Here is a 27,500-nt window from a genome sequence, read left to right on the forward strand (position 1 = left end):
TTATTATTATTATTATTATTATTATTATTATTATTATTATTATTATTATTATTATTATTATTATTATTATTATTATTATTATTATTATTATTATTATTATTATTATTATTATTATTATTATTATTATTATTATTATTATTATTATTATTATTATTATTATTATTATTATTATTATTATTATTATTATTATTATTATTATTATTATTATTATTATTATTATTATTATTATTATTATTATTATTATTATTATTATTATTATTATTATTATTATTATTATTATTATTATTATTATTATTATTATTATTATTATTATTATTATTATTATTATTATTATTATTATTATTATTATTATTATTATTATTATTATTATTATTATTATTATTATTATTATTATTATTATTATTATTATTATTATTATTATTATTATTATTATTATTATTATTATTATTATTATTATTATTATTATTATTATTATTATTATTATTATTATTATTATTATTATTATTATTATTATTATTATTATTATTATTATTATTATTATTATTATTATTATTATTATTATTATTATTAAGGTGGTGAAGTGGCAAAATTGTAGCATGCTGGGCTCCAATCTGATCTGGCAGAGTTTCTACAGCTGGATGCCCTTCCTAATGCCAACCACTCCGAGAGTGTAGTGGGTGCTTTTACGTGCCACCGGCATGAGGGCCAGTCACATGGTACTGGCAACGGCCACGCTCAAATGGTGTTTTTTATGCACCACCTGCACAGGAACCAGTCCAGCGGCACTGGCAACGACCTCGCTTGAATGTTTTATATAGATATATATTTACATATACAATGTGCTTCTTTCAGTTTCCGTCTACCAGATGCACTTACAAGGTTTTGGTCAGCTTGGGACTATAGTAAAAGATACTTGCCCAAGATGTCGCAGAAAGGGACTGAACCCAGAACCATATGGTTGGGAAGCAAACTATTTACAACACAACCATGGCGTTCCTGTATCAGACATTTTTTAAAGTTAAAATAAAGATATCAAGTTGAATTTTCATCATGTTATTCAATAACAGTTTATAAATAGTGCAAGTTTAATGAAAACTGACATTCATCTCATTTGTCAATAATAATGAATAGAGATTATACAGCTTATAGGTTTCTTAACACTACACTCAAGTGAGTGCACACACACTTGTTATCTCTCACTGTATCTTTATTTTTCTCTTTCTCTTAGGTCCTCTCTCACTCTTTTCCTTTCTTTTACTCCAACTCTCTTTCTCTCTCTCTCACAACATACACAAATACTAAAAAAAATGTTTCCATTACTACAAAGGTTAAACAACCTGATTCTCAGAGACTATTGGATATTACCCTCTTATAATTCAGTAGTTTAAACTATGTTAAAATCAGCAACCTTGCTATTTGCACTAACCAAGGGGAATAGTTCTGACGATGGTGGTTGCAGTGGTGGTATACAGATAATATTAGTAGAGATATCAATATTTTACCACTACTGTCAAAAATTATGATAATACTGGCAAATGGAGATTGCATGTAGTAGTAGTAGTAGTAGTAGTAGTAGTAGTAGTAGTAGTAGTAGTAGTATAAACAGCAGCAGTAGTAACTGTAGCTTATTCCCATCCTTGTTATCCCTGACTGAGCAGAACAATGATCAAAGATGTTTCTGTGAACAATGTCTCATTTTTTTCTGACATAGCGTATCTGGAACTACATTATCGAATGAGCTTTTCCTTTGTTTATCTAATGAAAATGTGTTATTTGAGGGAAATTTGACTGTTATTCTTAGCAGGTTGATCAACATGTAGAAGCTCTCTAAGCTCATGGTTTGAAATGCTGTACTTTTTGTTTAGTACCTGGTCATCCCTGACAGGGTAGACTTACAAACACACACACAAAAAAAGGAAAAATTAAAAAATAGCTTTCTATTAATGACCATCTTGTTCTTTTAGTACATCAGCCACCATATTATCAAATATACCTGTTGACTTCTTTAAACAGTAGGATACAATTTGAGGGATATTTATTTGATATTTCTATTAGATTGAGCAGCTTTGTAGCTGCTTCCACATTTATTTATTTAGATGCTACAACCAATTCTAATACTTAAAACACTACCAGTTTATCACATTCATTATTTTAATGTTAAATACATCATGTCTGATACGAAGTTAATTGGAGTCCCATAAATGAAAAATTATGTAAGAAAAATAAATTCAAATTGATTTAGTATAAAAAATCTTTTTTTGACAAATTAAACTTTATATAATCATTTTTAAAGAGGAAAAAATATGGCAAGAAGAGTAATTAAAGTAGACTTTAAAAGAAAAAACTGTGTTGTACTAAAATACATAATACACAGTGATTGTGACTGGAAGTTGACTGGATGCTGATGCAAGCACAAATCCAGTTACAAATATTAGTTTCTTTTAATTGTGTGCAAATCAATAAACTAACTTTATTTCTATTTATTTGTCTGGGGAGGAGAAATACTATTTTTGACTTGTTTTTTTGGTTCTTTGATAGTGAAGTGGGTGAGAAAAGTAGAGGAGTTAAAAACAGCTTGATGGTTGTGGTGGGTGAGAATTATTGGTATTTTGAAGAGTGTAAAAAGAACGAAAATATTATATAATGTTATTTTAAAATAAATGATATAGATGGAATGCATAATGGTGCACTTTGAAGTTATGTAGTTCTGGGCTTGACTCCACAGTACAGAACATTGTGTGAGTGTTTTATATCGTGCAACTATGGATTGAACAAAACTTTGTGGGGATAATTTTAGTAGACAGATGCCCTTAACTCATCAGTAAACCATTCACCAACATACTTCTGACATCACTGACTCACAGAAACATGAGTTCTTCTCTTTGTCTTTTCTATTACTGCTATAATAGCCACTGTTCTTCCAACTTACCTAACTGCATACTCTTTGTATTTGAATGTAGCCATCATTTTTCGTCCATGCTTATGTCACACAGACCTTCATTCTAAACTCTTTGACAAGTTCTTCCTTTCTAGGATTTCAACCATTTAGAATTTCCTCCCTATCCATGTTTATCAGTAAATATTAACCTACAAATATTCATGCTGATCATGAACCACATTGTTTTAAAAGCTCGGAGAAAAACTTTCAAAGATGAAGGGCTCTGCCTCTCCGTTTCCTGTGACTAATATTAAAAAAAAAAAGGAGAAATATTTATCTTTCTTCAACCATTCTATTTCTTTGTAGTGTCTACTGTGGGCATCCGTCTCCTCAGTCTTACACATTGTGCAGAGAAGTATTGTAATTTAAGAGCTAGTCTAAATAGCAGTTGGACATCAACAAATTATAATTTCCTTGTATGTCTTTACACTTGAAATTTAAATCAGTTTGATCCTTGCTTTTATGTTCTCAGAGCTCTCCCATATGGATTAAGCAGAAAGTTAAAAGTTAATTCCGTATAATTTCCTAGAGAAGCATAGAGTCTCTCAGTTAAAATCTCAAAATAACCACCATTAACTTCACGCATCCACACAGCTCAGATTGATGAATTTAGCCAATAATTAATACAAAAGTCACTCAGTCTCTTTTTACACTAATGGACTTTAACTAAATTATTATATGTTGTTGTTGTTGTTTAACTCCAACTAAGTCCTGATTGCAGGTTCTTACAGCAAAACAGAGCTAGCTATAATCATACCATTTTAATTTCCCATCATATATCATTGCTTAAGATGGTAGGGATTATTTAAAAGAAATTCTGCTGCTATATCAAATAAGTCAGACAACCACAAAGAGATTTCGTTGAACTCCATTGAAAAAATAAATGAAATAAAAGTAATATTAACTGAATTGTCACATGAAATAATCATTTCGTTATTATTACTATAATATATTTGATCAGCTGGACAAACAAATAATGACAACATAATTTTATTTGAAAGCCAATCTAAGGATGTATTGATGCGTCATATAATACCTCTTTCATTTCAATTTACAAGCATAAAATAGTAATCTTTTGTGTGTGTATTTTCATGTATAGAAATAAATACAAAAGTTTCATGATTTTAATGTTGTCTGTCAATGATGTATTTTATGTTTGATTTAGTACACTCCCAACTGAGATCAAACTCATCCCCTCACTCCATTACTCATTTCTATTCTTAATGAATTTCTATAAACTAAAATTTCAGTGTTATCTCTTTTACCTTTCTTAACCAGAATTGACCATTAAGCTAATAAGTCTTTTTTTATCACCATGGGAGTAATTTTAGTTGTCATATTTCTTTGAGACAAAGTCACTGTAGTTTGGGGAGTTTTTTCTTTGAAAATAAGTCTTAATGTTTTACTGCATAACCTAAGCAACAATGGATACATTTTCCATTTGTCAAGTCCACTCCCAGAGGATGATTATCTCTACTAAAGTTACCACGTCTACCATGAAAGTAAAAGAAAACAAAAATTGCAGACTAAAGTGATCAACAGGTCTATATGTCACTAAACCACTAATAAATCATCTTGATAAAGGATATGGAAGTACTAAAACTATTTTTTTATTTTATCCTTTTTCTGGGTTTTTTTTTTTTTTTTTCAGAATTTTTAAGTCAGAGTTGGGCTGCTCTTTGAGGTTAGAGTATCCTCAATGGCAGGAAATTGGTAATTATATCCCTAAAATTAATTACTGCCAGATTAATTTTTTGATGTTCATTACAGTTAATTACAGATAGCAGCAAATTCTGTGTTTGCAGATGTCATAACCTCTTGTCCTTATCTTGATTATTGTCAGAATATTGGACAGAATATTTTATGGTATTTGTTCTGTTTTTCTGAGCTCTGTATTGAAATCCCATTGAGGCCAACGTTGCCTTTCATCCTTTTAGGGGTTAAATTCAAGGACGTTGATTAGTGAAACTAATCCACATCCTAGGATTGAGACTGGTGCTGTACAGTATTTTTTTGGCTCTTTGTGTTCTGAGTTTAAATCCTGCCTTGGTTTACTTACATAAGTGGCAGACTTAAACTGTCATCCAGTTTAATGTCACTACCTGGCACTGTGGGTAGCTCTAGCAAAGCTCGCTCTATTGTAAGCTTTCAGACCAGGTCTTCAGCTTGAGGATACCTTCCTCTCTTTCCCACTTGTCTTGGAGGCTCTGTAATGGGTCATAGGCACTGCTTCTCTATGACTAAAAAATAAAAAAAAGAATTGTTTCTTTTCTCCAATTGTTGATTATTATATGTTAACTCACTTTTTGAACTGAAATAATTTCAATTTTCTGCAGAGAGTTCATTGAGATAGCAAAATGTTTTCTAAATCTGTCTTCTGAAACTGGAGACAATTTGTCAGCAGAGGAATGGCAGGGCTCATGAATTTTTTAAGGCCTCTAAGACTAAAAGTTGAAAAAGAGAAAGTTATTCACATTTTGAAAACCTGACTTCAATGCTTGCAACAAAATGGACTCTGCTAAAAGCACTCATGGACCAGGAAGGATTTTGTTACCCACACAAAAAATACTAAATTCCTGCAGAGCTCACACATAACTTTCTACTACATTTCACTCACAGAGCAGTGTTCAACTTGGAACTATGAAAGAAAACATTTAACCAAGTTGCTGTGCAGCAGGACTGAACTCAAAACCATGAAGTAGGGAAGCATGCTAATTAAATGTTAAGCCATCCCCCAAAGCAACACAATTTTTCATTTCCAAATTTGTATAGTACTTATTGTAAAGTTACTCCAACAATATTTCTGCTCTCTTTTGTTGACTATAATATTCACTTTTAGCTTTAGTATTATACTTCCTGGAATTTAGGAATTATGCCAACTTTACTTCTATATCAAAACATTAAATATCCTAGCATTGAAAATTATCCAATACACTTATTGGTGTTTTGTATTCCTGTCCTTACTAACAAAATATTTTCCTCTTTGATCTCATTTTAATTCTCATAATTGTTAATCCCATGTGTCTTTTACATCAAAGAAAGTCTTTTAATACATATATCAAATTAATTTGAACTTACTCCTCAAGCATAAGAGATACAATAATTACAACTTTTTCATACAATTTTCCTCCCACGAAGAATACAGTTTTATAGTCAATTTGTCTGGTTCAAAGCTTGATGTCTATATTTGTAATTTAATAGACATTATTTTAAGTGTATTGACAAGCTATTAAGAGTGATAAAATATCTAAAATAATCTGGACCTTGAGACAGAAAAGTTAAGCAGCTGAACATATTTCAGTGACAATGTCATCATTCCAAACATTGTTGGAATCAATACCACTAACATATCAAGCAGCAGTGGTGGTGGTGATGATAATAGTTCCACTGATGTCATCATACGTTGGCAGCTAAACAATAGAAAAAGGGTCAATATTTTCATCGCAGTTGTCTCAAGTGTCATATTATTGTTCCTAAGTGTTGTGGATAAGTTATTTACTTTATAATTATTGTTTATGTTGTTGGTATCATTGCTTGACTTGGCAGAATCATTAGAGAATTGGAGATAAAAAAAACAGAAAAAGAGGTATAAGAATATTTGCTTCAGTTCTTTATATTTTGAATTTAGATCCCATTGAGGCCAACTTTACGTTTCATTCTTCAGGGTCTATAAAATAAGTACCAGTGGAGCACTGGGTTTGATGTAGTCAACAACTCTCTTCTCTCGAAATTACTGGCTTTGTGCTAAAATTTGAAATCCCCCACTACTACTACTACTACTACTACTACTACCACCACCACCACCACCATTAGTACCACAGCTACTATAATGATTATGGCAATGATTATGAGGATAACAATGATGACAATGACAAAGAGGAGAAGGCTGAGATGGAAGAGGAGGAGACTAAGGAGAAAGAGAAAGAAGAGAGCACTCATTAATTTTTCAAGGTTGCAGCTTCATAGCAGAACGATGGATCAAAGTGAATACTACAAATCTGTGGATCAAAATATGAAAGGGATCAAATAGAGATCAAACAGAGAAGAGAAGAGAGAGCATGTAATATAATCTAGAGTGAGAAGTGGTTTTCAGCTTGCTATTTCTGAGGAACAAAGAACAAAGACTTGCAGGAGCAATAGAAGAGACTGATAAAAATGAAACAAAACATGTGTATGTTAGAAGTTGCCTTTTACTGGTGATTGAATCTTGTCAGCTGAATGTGTTGCAGTTGACCTTTGCAGAGAACGAGTAACTTTGAGCAAATCTCCTCTTTAACAGTGAATAGAAGGCCTAGTTTTGACAGGCAGATTTGGCAATATGGGAAGTCAACATTACAGGTTGTCAATGGATAGATTATCTAACATTTATTGTAATTTTGAAGGCTTTAGCTCTGTTATTTGTGCATATGGATGAAACTGTTCCCAAGAAGACTATGTTATTGTGTCTCTATTGATGTTGTTTACAGTGTGTCTGCAGAGGAAGTGAATTTCTGGGGTGAAGTGAATACATTTTGTGATATTGCTGTTGTAGTTAAGCTTCAGGCCAGCCTTGATCAAACAGTTCTGTGATCAGAGACACTATAGCCATGACCATCCCATCTTGTCAAACATATTTTAGCATAAATATTGGTTTCAAATTTTGGCATAAGGCTAAGAATTTCGAGGGAGTAAGTCAATTACATTGATCCCAACATGCCTGTATGTATATGTATGTAATGCATGCTTGCATATACACCTAGTTATGTATATATATATATATATATATATATATATATATATATATATATATATATATATATATATATATATATATATATACATGCATTTATACTTGTATATATGCATGTATGTATATGTGATGACGGATTTCCATCATTTGTTGATGAGGATTTAGTTATTTGACCAACTGGGTTATTTGCTTTTAAATTAATGTGATAGCTGCTGAGTAATCCATAGCCATGTTTAATCTTTATATAATTCTCAATCAAGATGAAAAAAACTCAGCACCTTTAAAATTAAATATACAACTCATCCAATAGGCTTTTACACAGTTTCGGTCTTTTCAACTTCATAGACAAATTATAGGTCTATCTAAAACTGAAAAAAATGACTTCATGCAAGATGCCATGCAATAGGATAAGATACCAGGTTGGAACATGGAACCTCGTGGCTGTGAAGAAAACTTATTAACCCACAGACATGGCTGTATCATAAAAAGTTTGCTTCCTAACCACATGATTCTGGCTTTAGTTCCAGTATGTGATACCTTGGACAAGTATCTTCTGCTGTAGCATTTGGCTGAACAAAGCCTTGTAAGAAAATTTGATAGATGGAAACTGAAAGAAACCCGTCATGTGTGTGCGTGTGTTACTGAGTGCATTTGTCCACCACCACTGCTTGACAACTGGTGTTTGTGTGTTTATGTCTATAACTTAGCTGTATGGCAAAGAGACCAATAGAATAATACCAGGTTTTAAAAAAAGAAGTACTGAAGTCAATTCATTTAACTAAAATGTTTCAAGTCAGTGCTTTAGCATGGCCACAGTCTAATAAATGAAACAAATAAAACAATAAAAAGAATGTGTTTGTGTGTGTGTGTGTGTGTGTGTGTGTGTGTGTGTGACTGTCTGTCTATATATATCATTATTAAGTTTGAAAATGGTGATATCCAATGAATACAAATTAATTTATTAATTAATTTACATCTTTACATCTATTTTCATAGATAAATAAATAGATAGATAGATAGATATATTAATCATGTCTATAGTCTACAGACAGATAGAAAAATACAGATATTTTAATCATGTCTATAGTCTATAGATAAAAGAAAAGCAAACAAATAAACAAATTGAAATGACATAGTTCAAAGTGAATTAAAACATTGTATATTCTGTACTAGAGTAAAATGAATATATCACACATTTTAGTACAATGGCAATCAGCCATTTTATTTAATATACCAAAGTATTTTATCAAAAATACAAACATCAGACAATCCAATGATGTAACACATAAAACAAAATAGTTTCACTTGCAGGAAAATTATTTTGACACTTTGTGTCTTGCTCTAATTTTATGTAGCATCATGTCAACAATAGTACTAATGAGAGTTTTCCAATAGCTCACTACATTTATGATAGTGAATTTGACCAGGGTGCATCTGTGCAACTTGGGCAGAACAAATACCACAAAGTGTTTTGGCTGGAAAAGCCTTGGCATGTTGATTTTCTTAGCAATGTTTACATCTTTGTCTGATATAATTCAATGAAGATACAACACTCTCACAGATATGTGCAAACAAATGCACATATACATATGCACATGGGTTCACACAAACTTACACAATCATACAACACACACACACACTCAGGAAGTATGTTTGATTTTAACAAATAGGAGGAAGAGAACTCAACACATAAAAAAGAGCATATAAAATCTTTTACTAATTGACATTGCTACAAGAGTGACTCTAGGCTCTTGAGTCACTCCTATAGCATGCTCAGCTAATAAAACATCATATGCATATGTGTATGTACATGTAATGTATTTATTATAAAATATACATTCATACATACATATATACACATCAGCGATAAGAGACATACGTACTCCATAGGATATATCATAATTCATCTAAGTGATGTATTTCTTTTTAGCAAAAGTGCCCACCAAATGTTTAAAAAATTATGAATCATTTGGGGTTGTGACATAATTCCAAGTTGTGAAAGAATAAACACAATGAGTTAGCCTCCCACCAAAGAAACATTCTGTTTCAAGAACTGTGTTCCTCATCAGTGAACATTCAGCATAGCAGAGTTCCTCTGGGGCAAGCAGTAGAAAATTATCAGTTCTGTGAGGTTAGACATAAATCTAATTAAAAGGACATATACAAAAAAAGAAAAAAAAAAACATATACAGTTCATTTTCTAAAATATGTTTTGAGAAAAAGTTATCTGAAAGTGATCAACTTGAAATTAATTTCCTAGGAGCATACATACTTGGTAATAAGACACATATTAAACTGCAATGTATTGAATGCATTGAAATTACTCTTAGCAAATTATATTTCAGTAAAACTGCATAGCAAATATTCATATAATTATATGATTTTTATTTTTTCTCATTTCATTGAATTCAAAGTAAACATATTGTAGTTCACACCATGGATATGTTCAGTTTAGAAAAGAAAAATCTTATGTGTGTGTGTACACTCTTATATATATATATATATGTGCATGTACATGTACGTGTACATCTGCGTGTGCGTGTATGAATATGTATGTATGAATACATAGTGGATATACATATGTATGTATATGTATACATTTGTGCGTAGGTGTGTGTGTGTTATGTATATTTACAAATGTATGTATATATATATATATACGTATGTATACGGTTGTGTGTTCATATTTTTATACACACATATACACATGTATATATATAGTAGAGTTAAAATACAATTTAAATATTTGTTGTTCTCTAATCTTACTATAATTAAAAAAATGTATATATATATGCGTAAATCATGACAATCTGTCATTATTTCCTGAATTCTAAAGGAAAATCTATCTCAAAATACATTTGATCTGTTCATTTGTGTGTTTATTGTTTTCCTGTTTAATTTCAGTAAATGTTCAGCATTTTATTTAGTTGCTAATTCATAAATGCAATGAACAGTTTATAAAGAATTATATATTCAAACAGATGGTAGAAACTGAGTTGTTTCAAGTGATCTCAGGATTTAATTTATTAATGGATCATGGGCTTATCTCAATATACCACTGGGAAATCATATGTTTAATACTGCATAAAGCAAATATGTGCGTATTTGTGTTAGTGTGTAAGTGTAAATATACGTTGGTGTGACAAAACAGTTTTGGGGGAAAATAAAGAAATATAAAGATAAAATTATCAATGTCTATGTAGAATAAAATAGAGAAAATAATAATTTTGAAATTATCATATCTAACACTTCTATAAATATATTCTTTAAAATCTGTCAAATTACAATGTAGGCTGTTGTTAAGATTAATTATGAAAACAGAAGTAAAGAAAGGAAAAAAAAATCTTTAAAAGATGAAGCTCTTGAGATTTGAGCAGATTTTTACTAAACAATTTTAAGAAAATATATTGTATAACTGTTGCTATCAATATGACTGAATCTTCATAATATATTATTAAACAATTTGTGTTCGTTATAGAAATAGCTTCAAAAGAAGAAAGCTGTATGTCTTGTGATAAAGAAACATTTGATTTATGGATTAAATTTGAGATAATCTTAACATCTCTGAAAACTGCTAATACTAACAAGAATGAAAACAGAAAAAGATGGAGGATTACTGGAAATATAAAATATTCATTTATGTTTTATATTGTACTTTTAGGTGAAACATCCTTCATGAGTGCAGTATATTTTAAACAATGGTTATACTCTCCTTGAAATATCAAGTAGTTTGTAATATAAGATGAAAGAATATTCAACTATCAACAAACGTCTTTTATTCTTTATGGTTCCACATTTAAGCCTTACAATCCCATTATTTGACCAGTACTTTATCAACTATGGAAGGATGGAAAGCAAAAATGACTGATAAGCGTAGGATCATAACTCAAAACATAAAGAGATGTACTAAATACTTCCAGATATTTTGTCCAATGACTCTGTTGATTTGTGAAAACATTGCATTATGATCATACTTGCTAGTTTGCCTCTTGTTCCTTTAGCTGATAAAAAGTATTTCTTCCAATGTTAGAAATACATGGAAAAATGCGAACAAGAGAAATAATATTCTTAAGATTATAAATCTGGAAAAGTACAGGACAAGTTATTACGCTTGGAAAAGTTCAGGACAAATTATTACATTTGGTAAAGTAAAGAACAAGAAAATTTATACTTGAGATATTGCAGCTAAGGATAAAGTTTCAAATAAAATATTTAGTTTTAGAAAATATTAGCTTTTATTAAAACTAAAAATTATATACAAGTTATTACTTCTATTAAAAATAAAAAATAACTTAATTAAAATATTTTTTGCACTTTATAAAGATTCATTTAAAAAATTTTTAATTAATAATTGGAAATTTGAAAATAGGCTATAAAAAATAATAGTAGTACATAATTAGTTAGTATAATAAATAGATTAATACAAAAATTAGTTATTATATTACAGTAAAATCTACCTATAACAACAAATTCACAGTAAAATTTGCCAAGTCTTCACATTTTTAGTCTTGACCCAATGCCTATTTTTTACATAATGAATTTGCCTGCCATATATACTATTATACTTTGCATAAAACTTTAGTTATATTGGTAATTCTGACTCTCATTCTTTAAGTATTCTAGTGTGCCAATGTTTTAACAAAATGATGGTACTTTTTTAAAATTATGATGTTACTTTGTAAATTAAAATCAAATAATTTTTAATATTCAAATTTTATCCTTAGCTGCAATACTTTAAGTAAAAATTTTCTGGTTCTTTACTTTACCAGATGTAATAACTTGTCCTGAACCTTTCCAAGTGTAATAACTTGTCCTGTAATTTTTCAAATTTATAATCTCAAGAATATTCTCTTGCTCACATTTTCCATGTAATCCATGTGTTTTCCAGTCTATTCTATTATGCTAATTAATAATGTGTCAAATGTGTCAATGAGAAGTGTTATTGATAATTTTTTTCCTTACCTCAATGATGCTGGTGACATATATTAAAAGTCCCCTAGAACTATATTCATATAAAAGTATAGAACTATATTATCACCCTCAAATTTGAAAAACAAACACTCATAACTTTTTTCTTTTAAAACTTCATTGCATGAGATTGATACCATGAAATTCCTCATATTGAGCTCTATCATTTAAGCTTAATTAAAATATAGTTTGTTTTTAAGATAAAAAAGTTAATTTAACTTGAATCCAATTTTTTGCCTTACTCATATTTTTTTCATGATATTTTACCTCACAACGTTTTTGATACAAATTTTTGTTGCATGGGACCAAAACTATGAAATTCTTCATGCTTTCTTCTATCATTGAAGCTAAGACAAATATATTTTGCTTTTAAAATAAAAAAGTTATTTAGATTAAAACTTGAATGGTGGCATTACTTACTCTCCTATAACGTTAATATAAATTTTGATGTATACTTTTTCTACTGGACCAAATCTCAATTTTTTAATGCCAAAATATAGCTGGGGACCAGTCCTCTTCAAAAATGTTAACAGTTTTTCCATTTGGTTAAGAAGTGAATTAGCGACAAAGCCCTGAAAGATGCTGCATGTGAGTAAATTACAGCCTTAAGAATATTATTCAACTACTACCATAGTTGAACGATAAATCAATTTAACCTTTCTAATATCAACCAGTCAGAAGCACTCCCTATTTCCATATTAAAATCTTTCTGCTTTAAAGTGCTTAAAATTAAAAACTGCCATCAAACTATCAAGGCAATTTATGTTCTAAATAGCAGCTTAATAATGACAAAGTTATTTTATTAAATACTTCATTAACTTCATAATTCATTGAGACAAAGGTAATGTATTTTAAGAGAAATATGAGAACAAGAAGGTTCTAAAAATAATTCATCACAGCCAATTGTGTAGTTAATTAAATGTTACAAGGATAAAAAGTATTCAAAATTGTTGAAGGATTAACAAAAATTCAAACTCTATTCTCATTCTTCACAAGACCTTACATCCTAGAGTTTAATTTTTATACACCCAGTTGTTGGTGGCTTTACATCCATGCAACACAAAATGTACAACATGTGTCTGAGAGTATATGCTCTTCTGTTTCTGTTTACATGTCATGTTAGTAAGAATGGACAAGCAACATATATGACTGAATGCTATCATATACACACACACACATACACACATGTACATATGCACACACACACAGAGTTTTCCCACATGTAAAATATCAATATTGTAAAATACACTTCATGAGAGGCGTTACTTTGGATTAGATCCAAAAATGAAGCTATCTGGAAGTTCAAAATTCACTACTCATTTCATTTGTATATATACTGAACCGTGATATATCTTCCATTCACCTGTAAAAAGCAAATACTTTTTGGACATTTAGTGGAAAACATAAAAATAGGGAGAGCAAATTTTATATCGTGTATTCTATGCCTGTCTGTGTTTCCTTTTCATGCCATGTATTATCATTGTGCTTCATAATAACAGTTATATATTTTGTCATTCTTGGTGCGACATAACTAAATCAATTATACATTTATTCATGGCAAACTCTCAGTAAGGTAACAATTACCAAAAAGTTTTCTTTTTAGTCAATTACATTATCCTCTTTCAATTTGATTTATAGTTTAACCTTATGCTGTATAATATTATTATCTTGCTTGTCATTGCTTACACATTTTGTTCATAATTGCATTTTTTTTACTTAGTTAATCATAACATTTTTCCAAGTATCTTTTTAAAGTAATGTTGGATTTTCAGTTCCTTAGAAACGATCATCATTTGAGTGTCCTCATATGGTACTATTAATGTTACATACTTCTACTAGAGATGCTTACTGATTCAGCTACATATGTATGACTGTAGCTTTTGATTGGTAGAAGTAGTCAACAAGTGGTAGCCAACTTTTCTCAAGGGTTTTGATCACAGATTCCTCCAGTTGTTGGGTTGGCAGTGATGACTAGTCACAACCCATTTTCTCCTGGATTCCACCTCAACTACTCTCAATTATTTCTGAACCAGCACGATGCTCTTTCTGCTATTTTCTCTAACTTATGAGCAGCTGTCTTTTACTACTGCTACAGCTGTCAATATTCTTCACACAGACTGCACCAATAAACAATATAAAGGTAACTCCAATTATGAAATTATCAATCAGGTTCTTCATCATCACTGGTGTGAGAATTGTCTTCCCACTTCTGCAATGTCAACTTTTCATCTGCATCCCATAGTGCTGATATGTCCTTTGTTTCATCTTCCTGCTTTTGATCATCGTAGTCATCAGTTCACAAATGGTCCACTTAGCTGGCAAAAATGAGTAATCCTGTGATGGACCCGTGTCCCATTCAGGTGAGGAATTTATACACCATGTAAACTGGCAAATTGGTCCTTGTGAGTTAGCATGACTCGAGAAGGTAGCCTTAGCTAACTTAGCTATCCCATCATTCAATGGTTCACTGAGCACCACATCCAAAGATTGTATCAAAGGTTTGTGTTCAGCTAGTATTATAGCTAAAGATGAGTTCAGTGATTTGTCATTCTCTCTCATCTTTTCCAACTTGTGTACACCAAACTGGTCCCATACAAAGAGTGGTTTCATTTTCAGGAGGGCTCTTGATGTCTGATTAAGAAGGCATTTTACTGTGGTTAAAAGCTTGGTTTAACAAGACAATGATGCCTTCTTAATCCATCCGTCTCTTGGTTCAAATGTGAACCAAAACTCGAGATAATATCTTCTTTTTATTCTGCCCCTCTAGTAATCCATTCCTGTTAATCATCATCACATTGGTTTAAGCTTAATGTCATATACTGTAAGTGGAGGTACGTGGCTTAGTGGTTAGGGTGTTGGACTCATGATCGTAAGATTGTGATTTTGATTCCTGGACCAGGTGATGCATTGTACTCTTGAGCAAAACACCTCATTTCACATTGCTCCAGTCCACTCAGCTGGCAAAAATGAGTAACCTTGCAACTGGCATCCCATCCAAGTGGGGAATATATACACCATAGAAACTGGGAAATTGGCCCTTATGAATCACTATAACTCAAGAAGTTAACTTTACCATACCTTTTTTTACCATCTACTGTATACACAGAAATATCTCTGCAAAATTTATGTTCTTATTCTATGCTCCTCAATGAATAGGTTTTCTTTGACAAGTGTATGTTTTCTAGGTAGATGGGAAAAAAGCCAAAAAACAAAAACAAAAACCCTTGAATATTCATCCATATTACCAATCTAACCAAGTTAAATTCCCGCTGCTATTTTTTGCCTCAAAAAAAGAAAAAAGCAAATTTATTGTATGTTGTAAGTCATGTGATAGTTTAGGGAACATCTTGGTTTTCTGTCATAGGCTAAATACATTTTTCACCATAAAGTGATGAGTCACTTCATTAGAACCTTTAAATGATGTTATTGGGAGCTCTTGGTAACCTTCAATACTATTTGTATCAGAGTTAAAATGAAATCACTTCTCCTCTGATTAATGAGTCGGTTTAACCATTCCTTTCAAACATCTGGATAAAAAGCTGCTTCCATCTACTTGGCTTTTATTATTTTTTTTTGTTTGTTTTGTCTTTGGCATTACCAGTAAATATTCCTTTTGATTTCTGCAATCTTTCACATTATTCTCTGCTACAGACCCCCCCCCCCTCTCAGCAGCTCTGTTATCATTAACTTCTGCAAATTCCAAAATGTTAACTTTGAAAGCAACAATGTATAATGAAGATTTTATCTTTATCCTAGTAGTTGTCATCATGACAAATATTTGATATGAAATAATATTTTCTTCTTTCATAAAATGGTGAGCTGGAGACTGGGCAAAATGCTTAGCAGCATTTCATCAGTCCTTACTTTCTGGGTTCAAATTCTACTGAGGTTGATTTTGCTTTTCATCCCTTTCAGGTCGAGAAAATAAGTACCAGTTGAGCACTGGGGTCAATTTAATCGGCTGCCCCCCCCCCAATTTGCTGGTCTTGTGCTAAAATTTGAAAACAATTTTTTTATTCTTTCATACACAGGAGTGGCTGTGTGGTAAGTAGCTTGCTTACCAACCACATGGTTCCAGGCTCAGTCCCACTGCATGGCACCTTGGGCAAGAGTCTCCTACTATAGCCTCGAGCTGACCAAAGCCTAGTGAATGGAGTTGGTAGATAGAAACTGAAAGAAGCACATTGAATATGTGTGTGTGTGTATATGTTTGTGTGTGTGTGTGTGTATGTTTGTGTGTCTGTGTTTGTCCCCCCACCATCACTTGCTGACCAATGCTAGTGTGTTTACATCCCTGTAACTTAGTTTGGCAAAAGAGACCGATAGAATGAATAAGTACTAGGCTTACAAAGAATGAGTCCTTGGGTTGATTTCTTTGACTAAAGATGGTGCTCCAGCATGGCCACAGTCAAATGACTGAAACAAATAAAAGAGTAAATGAGTGTATATATATATATATATATATATATATATATATATATATACAATAGACTTCTTTCAGTTTCCATCTATTAAATCCACTCACAAGGCTGTGGTCAGACTGAAGCCATAGTAGAAGAAACTTGCCCAAGGTGCCATGCAGTGGGACTGAACCCAGAACCATGTGGTTGGTAAGCAAGCTACTTACCTCACAGCCACTCATGTATAGAAAAGAATAAAAACATTTGTGGTCTGACAAACAAACCCACATAATACAAATTTTCTTTTCTTTCTTGACCTTCACCCTCATCATGTTCCCTTATTTTCTATATTTGTTTCTTTGAAATTTACTGTAAGCCCCCACTCAACCATCGTGACTGTCTCATCACCATCTATCTCCACCCATCCATATTACTATATCACTCAAGCCTCTGATCTCTTTCTATCTCTTTTCATAAGTTTAAAGACTTAACTGTTTCTTTAGAAGTTTGCACCTTTCACCGCAATTTCTGTCAGTTATCTTTGTTGGACTTATCATTTGCACTTTATTGTATCAATTTAGATTCTAAAATCTTTTCTAACATGTTTACTGTCAGTGAGCTCAAAAGACCAGATGTACAATATTTTCCATGGCTTAGTTTTCATAATTTAGAAAGTAAGGTAATTTATTCAAGATGGCTGTGCCCATGTGAGATATGCACTTATGTCATTCAGCCCAGTGGCTGGTTGTGATGGAGATGAAATATCTTCTATAAGATTTCTTTGTCATTGAAGTTGTGTACAAAAAGTGTGACTTATGCATGAACAAATAACACACACACACACACACACACACACACACACATTCTCATACATGCACACACACACATACACATTCAAAAATGGAAAGCATTGAAGTTTGTCACTAATTATTAAATTTATACAATTTATTCTTGGTGCTTTTTATTTAGTCTTTTTGTTGATAGTGGTTATAAGTATTAATACAGACTAGTCATACCTGTGTGTGTGTGTGTGTGTGTGTGTGTGTGTGAGTGAGAGAGAGAGAGAGTGAGAGAGATTTGGGAGGATACAACCATGTCTTATGCCTATTTGAATCAGGGAAAAATCAATAAATATTTAATCTTTAATTTTGAAAGCACTTGTTGATCTCTCAAGCACTTGCTGTAGCTAACAGATAATTTTGTTTGCATACATTTAGCTTCAAGGTATTTTCAGGGTGTTTGTGTAGTTACAGTAGGAAATTCAACTTTAACATCTATGAACACAGTAATTAAATACGAGCAGCTTTGATTACTCCCTTCCATTAGTTGTTAATAATTTGATTATAATATCCATAATTCGTGTGGAATCCTATCTCTTTAGGTAATTATTTCCATGTTTTCAGTATATTTGTTAGACAAGCATAAAACCCTTACAAGCAGCTGACCTTAAATTTATCTTCCAGTAAGTTTTACAAGCATGACCATAGGCACAGGAGTGGCTGTGTGGTAAGTAGCTTGCTTACCAACCACATGGTTCTGGGTTCAGTCCCACTGTGTGGCACCTTGGGCAAGTGTCTTCTACTATAGCCTCGGGCCGACCAAAGCCATGTAAGTGGATTTGGTAGACGGAAACTGAAAGAAGCTCATCGTATATATGTATATATATATATATATATATATATATATATGTATGTGTGTATATGTTTGTGTGTCTGTGTTTGTCCCCCCAACTTTGCTTGACAACCGAGGCTGGTGTGTTTACGTCCCCATAACTTAATGGTTCGGCAAAAAGAGACCGATAGAATAAGTATTAAGCTTACAAAGAATAAGTCCTGGGGTCGATTTGCTCGACTAAAAGGCTATGCGCCAGCATGGTCGCAGTCAAATGACTGAAACAAGTAAAAGAGTAAAAGAGTATTAGCCAACAAAGAACTCTCCATGTGATTGGTTGATATGAAAATGGCAGGCTTTGAGTTAGAGCCTGTCATCTTCTGAAAAAGGAGGGACATAGTGAATGTTGCATTTCTAGATAAATATTGGTGAAGGTGCATAGCTTTGTGGTTATGGGGATTTGGCTCTTGGAGTGATTACTGGTGGTGTGTCATACCCTTGAGTGACACGCTTTATTTCATATTGCACCAGTTCAATCAGTTGGAAAAAATGAGTAGTACCTGTAATTCAAAGGGGCCAGCCTTGTCACATTCTGTGTCACACTGAATCTCTCTGAGGTCTACATTAAAGGTATGCATGTCTGTGGATAGCTCGATCACTTGCACATTAATTTCATGAACAGGCTGTTCCATTCATCAATTCAACTGGACCCCTTGTCGTCATAACCAACAGAGTGCCAGATAACTATAGTATTTAGAGGGAAGATGCTCATGGCTCATTTGCTTGTGACTATAGGTCTGCTCAGTCCTGGCTATTCTGGAGTTGAACAACAAGTATGATAAACTCATTGTTATAATGCTTGAATAATGATGGAATTCTTTCTTCCAGTCAATAATGTTTCCCTTTAGTTCAAGCAAGATGTAATTATGGCCATTCAGAGAGCAATATATTACCACCACCTTTAAACATTTTCGATGTTGTTTTATCAACACCTGTGGTGTTACCATTTCAAAATTCATCAATTCTACCATTTTAAATTTTCTTCATAGAAGGTGGTTCACAAGAATGATTAATCACTGGAATATTTAACAGTTTTGCAGATGGTGTCTCAGTTGGAAAATCATTATTGTATAAAAATTTTAAGTATCCTGCCTATTTGTTGGAAATTTATTGTTGTTAAGATGGTCAGGATGCCAGTGAATTTTTCTGTGTGTGTAATATTTGTTATGTTGGAATTTACCACCAGAATCATTTAGAATATGAAGAAGTTGTCAGAAATATTTGAGTAGGCGCAGGAGTGGCTGTGTGGTAAGTAGCTTGCTTACCAACCACATGGTTCCGGGTTCTTCCCACTACGTGGCACCTTGGCCAAGTGTCTTCTACTATAGCCTCGGGCCGACCAAAGCCTTGTGAGTGGATTTGGTAGACGGAAACTGAAAGAAGCCCATCGTATATATGTATATGTATGTATATATATATATATATATATATATATATATATATATATATATATATATATATGTATTTGTGTGTCTGTGCTTGTCCCCCAACATCACTTGACAACCGATGCTGGTGTGTTTACGTCCCTGTAACTTAGCAGTTTGGCCTAAGAGACCGATAGAATAAGTACTATACTTACAAAGAATAAGTCCAGGCGTCGACTTGTTCAACTAAAGGCAGTGCTCTAGCATGGCCGCAGTCAAATGACTGAAACAAGTAAAAGAGAATAAAAGAGAATAAAAGGGTGGACGGAATGCCTTTCTGTGTTTGTTTTGACTTTCTGTGCTTTGAGTTCAAATCCCATCAAAGTAAAATAAACCCTTCGTCGTTTTAGGAATGATGAGAAAAGTTCTAGACTAGAATGGTGAATTAATTGAACTGTAAGAATGCCAGATCACACAGCTTGAAGATTTGAACTCAGACTGAACTACTTGGGTGGTAGACATAATATGCCACCCTGTTCAACACCATTGCTTGGCACCCTGGGAGCCTTTAGCAGTATGGGTCAAAGCGATTGTCATGTTGAATAAAGATTTGTGCCACATCCATTTTCTGGTTCCCTCATCAACACACACACATGTTCATTTGGGTGTTCATTCACTTTTTCTATGCTGGTATAGGTTGAATGGCTAATTATTTGAGGTGATATTCTTTTGACCAAATGTTCTTCATGTTGCCAGCCTTTGCCTATTTTATAAGTAAGGAATTTCTATTTTTATTCTACTTTTTCAAGAGTTATTTTTGGTCAGAGTGTTCAATGGAGATATAAACGTGACACAGCCATTTTCCTTCTCTTGGATGATCTCTGTAAGAAGCACATACATTCCACATACACACACATGGGATTACCACTACTTTATTATCTCCCCTTCTTCCTAGCTCTCCTGTGTGACCCTTCTGTCCGGCATTTGACATGATAGTTCGCTAGCCACTACACATTCTTTATTTTCTCTCCTTGTTTCTTTCTGTGTTCCTTTCTGTGGAAGAGCGTAGGCTTGAAACATTAAAGACTTTTACATTTCCTGAGCATTAAGCTAATACATCTCGTTGTTATCTACACCACCTGCCTTCGTGTTTTGTTTTTTTGTGAATTCTCCCTATATTTATAAATATATATATATATGTATATATATACAAATTAGCTTCCATGCAGTTTCCATTTCTCAGTTTCACTCACAAGACATTGATTAGCCTGAGGAGGCACTTGCACATAGTTGTAAAACAAACCTCTTGACCACAAAGCCATGTCTGCATCATTTATGTGTGTGTATGTGTGTGTGTGTGTGTGTGTGTGTGTGTGTGTGTGTGTGTGTGTGTGTGTGTATTCAGATAACTGTTTATGAAAATACTGAAAACAGATGTTGATCTACATAGATCTACATAGAAGTGTTAGACAATATTACAAAAGTTATCTTATGGAGGCATAATTAGGACTGAAGATGGCACTAGTGACAGTACAGTGTAAAGAGACTTATAGCATGTGAAATTGTACTATCTTTAGAACGGAATTTTTCTTTTCACTTTCCTTGGAGACTTTGCTGATTCTGAGATATATGTAAGGGGTTTAAAGTTGTATTTCTGTCAAATATTTGCTGTGAGTGGAGATGGTCTATAGAGATTATAGGAAAGCAAACAAGTTGTATATATTCTAAGGGATGTGCAGAATTAATGAAAGAGTAAGGCAAGCTGGAAGCAGGTTGAAAATGTGACCAGGAATCAATTTCATTGTTTAATATATGCCAGCAAGATGTCTACAATGCTCCTGACATGTTATGCAAATAGATAATATATGTATTTATGTATATAACAAGGTGGAATGTATCTGTAGCTAAGGCGGACTAAAGCAAGGTGTGGGATATGACATTTAGATCATAACTTGGACCATTGAGCCTGACATATTGGATAAGTTGGAATTGTGAAATAGAAGAACCTATTGCAACAAAAGCTGTTGTGATAAAAAAGTTCTGAGCAGCGTGTGACAGAAGAATAGGGAAAGGCACTAAAGGAAAACTAAATTCCACCACCACCACCACTATCACCAGTGCTGCCACACCACCACTATCACCAGCGCTGCCACACCCCCACCACCAACAGCAGTGCCACCACACCATCACCACCACCAGTGCTGCCACCACCACCACATCACCACCACCACCACCATCACCACCATCACCATCAACACTGCCACACCACCAGCACTGCCACACTACCACCACCACCAGCACTGCCACACCACCACCACCACCACCACCACCAAAACCACCACCAATACCACCACCACACCACCACCACCAGCACTGCCACACCACCACCACCACCACCACCACCACCACCACCACCACCACCACCACCACCACCACCACCACCAAAACCACCACCAATACCACCACCACACCACCACCAAAACCACCACCAATACCACCACCACCAGCAGCTCTGCCACACATCCACCATCACCACCACTGCCTCCACTGCCACCACCATGTTGAAGAAGATAATTCTGCTTTTTTAATGGCATTTGTTAGGTTTCTTAATGTTAATGATATATGTCAAGAATTGCTTTTTGCTTTGAAATTAATGACCGACACAAAAGGAGAATCCATTTTCAAAAAACTTGAGGCCTATTTTGAAGAGAACAACATTCCATTGAAGAACATTGTGGCTTGTGCAACAGATGGTGGTGCTGCTATGATCAGAAGATATCCATGGGGGAAATATCTTACTTGGAAACAGACGAGGGTTGGTGAAAGGAAGAGCATCACCATAGAAAATCTTCCTCAATAAATTCTACCTGACCCATGTGAGCAGAGAATAGTGAATATTAAAATGACATTGATGATATATATATGAACAAATTTAATTATTTCTTTTTCTGATCAAATGTCCATTATGGATGAAAACTTGATAAAACTTTTTTTATGTCTTTTTATATGGTTTTGGATGCTATTTGAGTTTACCATTTCTTCTTTTCTATTTAGTTTCTTTTCTATCTCAATTACCATTTTATGAAACCCTTTATTTCGGTAAGCTAACTTAACATAGGTTAAATCTTACTATTATCTAGCTAGCTGTCAAAGAATCTTAGGAGGTCTTTGGAACTATTTTCATCTATGTCAAGCAGGCAATTACTTAACTTCATATGAACTGAATAAATCTGTACTTAGAAAACATTCTCAAAGTGATTTGGTATTTTCTAAAACAACATCAAATCAGTGAATAAGTTGTTCTTATTGTTGTTGATGTTATTGATAATATTGATATTGATTAGAATGCTATTGTAGGTGAGGATGTTGATGCTGATGATATGTAAGAAGATGGTGAGTGAGATCTAATTTGGAAATATATTTTCATCAATAATTGCTTTTCAACATTCTGTTGATTGAATCTTTTGTCTTAGCTGATTGGAAACCTTCTAGTTTCAATAGAGTAGTGGACATTATCATTGCAATCACAAACATCACCATCATAACCATCATGGTGAATGATTGTCCTTGACATCATTATTTTCATTATCAACAACATTTCTTCAATATCATCTGTCATAAGCTTCTAACTTAGTGATTGTCTATCATTTTATTGTCACATTTAGATTTTTATTCTTTCAAAATAGATTTACTTTTCATTAAATGTTTCAGATATATCTTTATCTTTCCGGAGTAATTATTTATTTTATTGGCTAAATAGTAAATACATTTTGTACTTGAAAGTTTGGTCCCTACCACAAATATTATTTAAGTCTCTCAGACATGGTGTGCTGCCATATTGATCATAGTTAAACTTTCTTGAAACAGAATTGTATTATGTTTTAGTTAAGTAGTTTGTGGGATTATTTTAAACATTTTTTTTATCTCTCAGTCAGGAGGTAAGAGCATTATACAAGGTCTTTTAAAGATTTTCTAAGATTAGTGGAAGGAAGATGGGGAGGAAGCTATCCGCAAACCAAAAAACAGGCCTGAATCTTAGAAAGAATAGAGTGCTTACAGGAAATGGTGGTATGTACTGTTTAATGCTGTATGAAATGAAGGTGGTAGACATAGGAAGTAGAAGATATGCAAGAGAAGGTTTTGTTAAGGAAGGATAACATAGGATAATACATTTGGCGTTTAAATAGCAAAACACTATAGAAATCATAGAATAAGCTGCAAGTTTATACAGTAACCCCCTCCCCTCGCTTAATGATCTCTCACCTAATAATGCCAAGCTTTAATGATAGTTTTTTTTTAAATTATAAAAATAAAATCTTAATCATTAATTATGCAAAATAGCTAGTAAACATTCATAATGATTGCTTTAAAAGTTTAATTACCTCTGTGCAACTTGATAATGTGTTCATGAGTATCTGTTTGTTCATTCAGTCATTCAGTTAATTTACATGTTGACATTGTGTGTGCACACTTGTATTGACATTCTGCCTGCTACTCTCTTTCTTATGAAAACATTTGAATTAGTTCATCCTTCCAATCAGGGGTTGCTAATTTAGATAATTTCTAGTTAGATCTAGCATGTTTTAAGATAACATAGCTAATGAAAATAGTCACGTAGCATATAGCTATAAATCTTGTTGATTTAAAAAATAATGTAGCACAATCTAGCTAGTCTTTTAGAGTGGTTTTTATCATTTTAATTAGATGGCTAATTACACTATGGTAAAATGACTAGCAAGTTTAAGGATTAATCACATATGGCAATTTCGAAATAGCCATAGGAGTTATAGTTGAAAAATGTATGGGCTAGTTGGCTACCTACAGCTTATACCCATAACCCAATACATAAGCTTACTAATGCTTATCAGCTTCCCCACATACTTGAATCAACTTCCTGCTCAGTGTTAAAAAGTAATAAGTTATAAGGTATGATAAATAAATTTTGTTGGATTGTTTTCTTTCTAAAAGAAGCTATATTTAAATTTGTTATAATAATTCTTTAATAAAATGCAGTTCTTATAGCTATTTTTTTTAGCTTGATGGGTGATTTTTCGGTTAATTCTAGCTATAAATCACAGCATATCATGTTGAATTCATTTTAATTATGCTATCTGCTTCCAATATGGCAAAATGCAAAGATAATAAGGAGGGAATGCTATAGAAGATACAAAGAAATGGAAAACAATAACTTCAGAAGTAAAATATAAGATCATAAATGAACGAAGTGCTGGAAGAATCATTAAAGATTTAGGTTCAAAAATTTTCAACTGTATTAATGATTTTAATGGATAAAGAAAAATATTTGAATGAAATTACAAATATTCACTTCTTGATAGAACATGACAAAAAGAAGTGATAAACCTTATTGTTCACATGGAAATGCATTTATCAACATGGACAATTGAACAATTGCTGTGATTAAACATGTTTATTATGCAAGCTATTGTTTGTGCTAAAACTTTATCTATTTTTAAGTTGCTTAATGATAAGAAAGAAGGCTATTATGATGAAATATTTACTGCAAGCGATGCTTGGTTTTAGAAATATAAAAAATGAACTGGTTGGCATAATATATAGTGCAAAAAGAAGTTGTGATTACTGAAATTCATACAGCAACTCCATTCTTGTTAAAACAAGAAGAAACAATAGCAGAATATAGTTATATGCTTTCACAAATTTATAGTATGCATGAAACATGTCTATTTTGGAAGTGCATGCTGGCAAACCACATTGCAAAAGAAAAATCATTGATGTCAGGTTTTAAAGTAGCTGAAGATTTGTTAGCATTAAATTTGGAGGTAATGCGACTTAAAGACTCTAAGTTAAAGTCATGCTTGTGTATCATGCTGAAAATTCAAAGGCACTAACAATCTTCATAAAAGCATCATTACCAGTCATATGGAAAGCAAATAAAACATGTTTTGGTTACTGCTTCACTGTTTGAAGCTTGTTTCTTTCATCGCTTTATCTCCAAAGTAAAAGAAAAAAAGAAAAGAAAATATTGCCATGGCAAAAAATATTCCATTTCATAAGCTACTGATTGTAGATAATGTACCTTGTCTTCCACAAGTTCTACAATATTTCTATCCCAAGATTAGATTAATGTGTGTGTTGCCAAATACATCACTTTGGCAACCAATGGATCAAGGCTTTATTGCAATATTCAAAGTGTGTTACAGTCAGCACACATTTGATCAGTTAATAAATGCTATTGTCAAGGAAAGGAGCTCACCGCTACAATAATTTTGGAAACCATTCAATATTCTGGATGCAGTAAAAATAATAAAGGGAGCTTGGAACAGATTATTGAGAAAATCTATGAAAAATGTTTGCACTCAATTTATTGACAATTTTGAAGGACATAAAGTACCAGTAAAGGTTGTTTGAAATATCTGCCTGCGTGTATATACATACATGCATTCATACATGCATACATAAATGCTTGCACCGATACACGCATACATGCATGCATACATACATACATACATACATATATACATACATACATACCCGAATGACAATCTAGATAAGCTAGGGTTTTCAGAAAAAAAAATCAACCAGCTAACTTGCACATTACTGAAACAATCTGTACGTGGAACACTAAAAATAGGCAAGAATTTTCTCAAGTTTAAAATGGAACATTGTTTTTGTTATCCACTTGCCAATGATGGAACTTTGTATCTTTGTTAGAAAATAGTTCCTTCCTCAGAGGAAGAATCTAAATAATTAAAAGCATACATTCATGCATACATACATAAGCACATAGTGAATGCATGTTGTAAGGATTTTTCCTTTATTACAAGCATTCGCTGAGTGATATCAGTCATACTTCCAAGACTAGATTCTTTTACATTATAAATGGAGTGGTCATGATTGGTATACTAATGTGCATTCGAGGTGTCGATGTTCTTTTGAATTTAAATTTTTCCTTCTTTGTATACTTTCTTTACACATCGGCAAATCACATACTACATTGCACAAAATGTTCTTCAGTTCCTTTTCTAGTTTTAACGATGCAATCACCGTGTCTTCAAGAGGTTCCTCGTATTTTGGAATCAGCCTAGACAACCCGTCTGCGTGTCCCATTTTCATTGATGGTAAAAACTCCATCTGAAAATCGTAGTTCAACAGAGCAGTTCCCCAGCACTGTAAGCGGTTTGCTGAGTGCATGGGGATACCCTTTTGCGAACCGAAGATAGACAGTAAACCTCATTGCCACTGTTATATCTCAATCCTACACAGTGGCTGTGTGAGCTGCGAATCCTCATCGCCACTGTTATATCGATATTTTCAATTGTGTTTGACCTGTGATCATTAGTGCTAATACCAACAAACATGAAATATGCCAAATGCTTTCTTGACCTCATTAAAATAAACAACAAATCCCACTTCCAAATATGAGTGGCTTATGATGGGTATCCACCCACAAT

At 32.7% G+C, this 27,500-nt stretch overlaps 1 protein-coding gene and 1 long non-coding RNA gene across 5 annotated transcripts in view; one reads left to right on the plus strand and one right to left on the minus strand.

Moving 5' to 3' along the window:
* Nucleotides 1–25,800, minus strand: part of LOC128247272 (uncharacterized) — a 102,590-nt gene extending 76,790 nt beyond the window's left edge. The window contains exon 1 of the long non-coding RNA XR_016241232.1: nucleotides 24,453–25,800. This is a non-coding gene — a long non-coding RNA (uncharacterized LOC128247272). The remainder of the gene's footprint in view (nucleotides 1–24,452) is intronic.
* The window catches only part of LOC106876727 (uncharacterized), a 1,066,253-nt gene that overhangs the window by 670,603 nt on the left and 368,150 nt on the right, over nucleotides 1–27,500 (plus strand). The window lies entirely within an intron of this gene.

Source organism: Octopus bimaculoides, chromosome 3 (assembly GCF_046866305.1).
Source record: "Octopus bimaculoides isolate indiv1 chromosome 3, ASM4686630v1, whole genome shotgun sequence".
Lineage (NCBI taxonomy): Eukaryota > Metazoa > Mollusca > Cephalopoda > Octopoda > Octopodidae > Octopus > Octopus bimaculoides.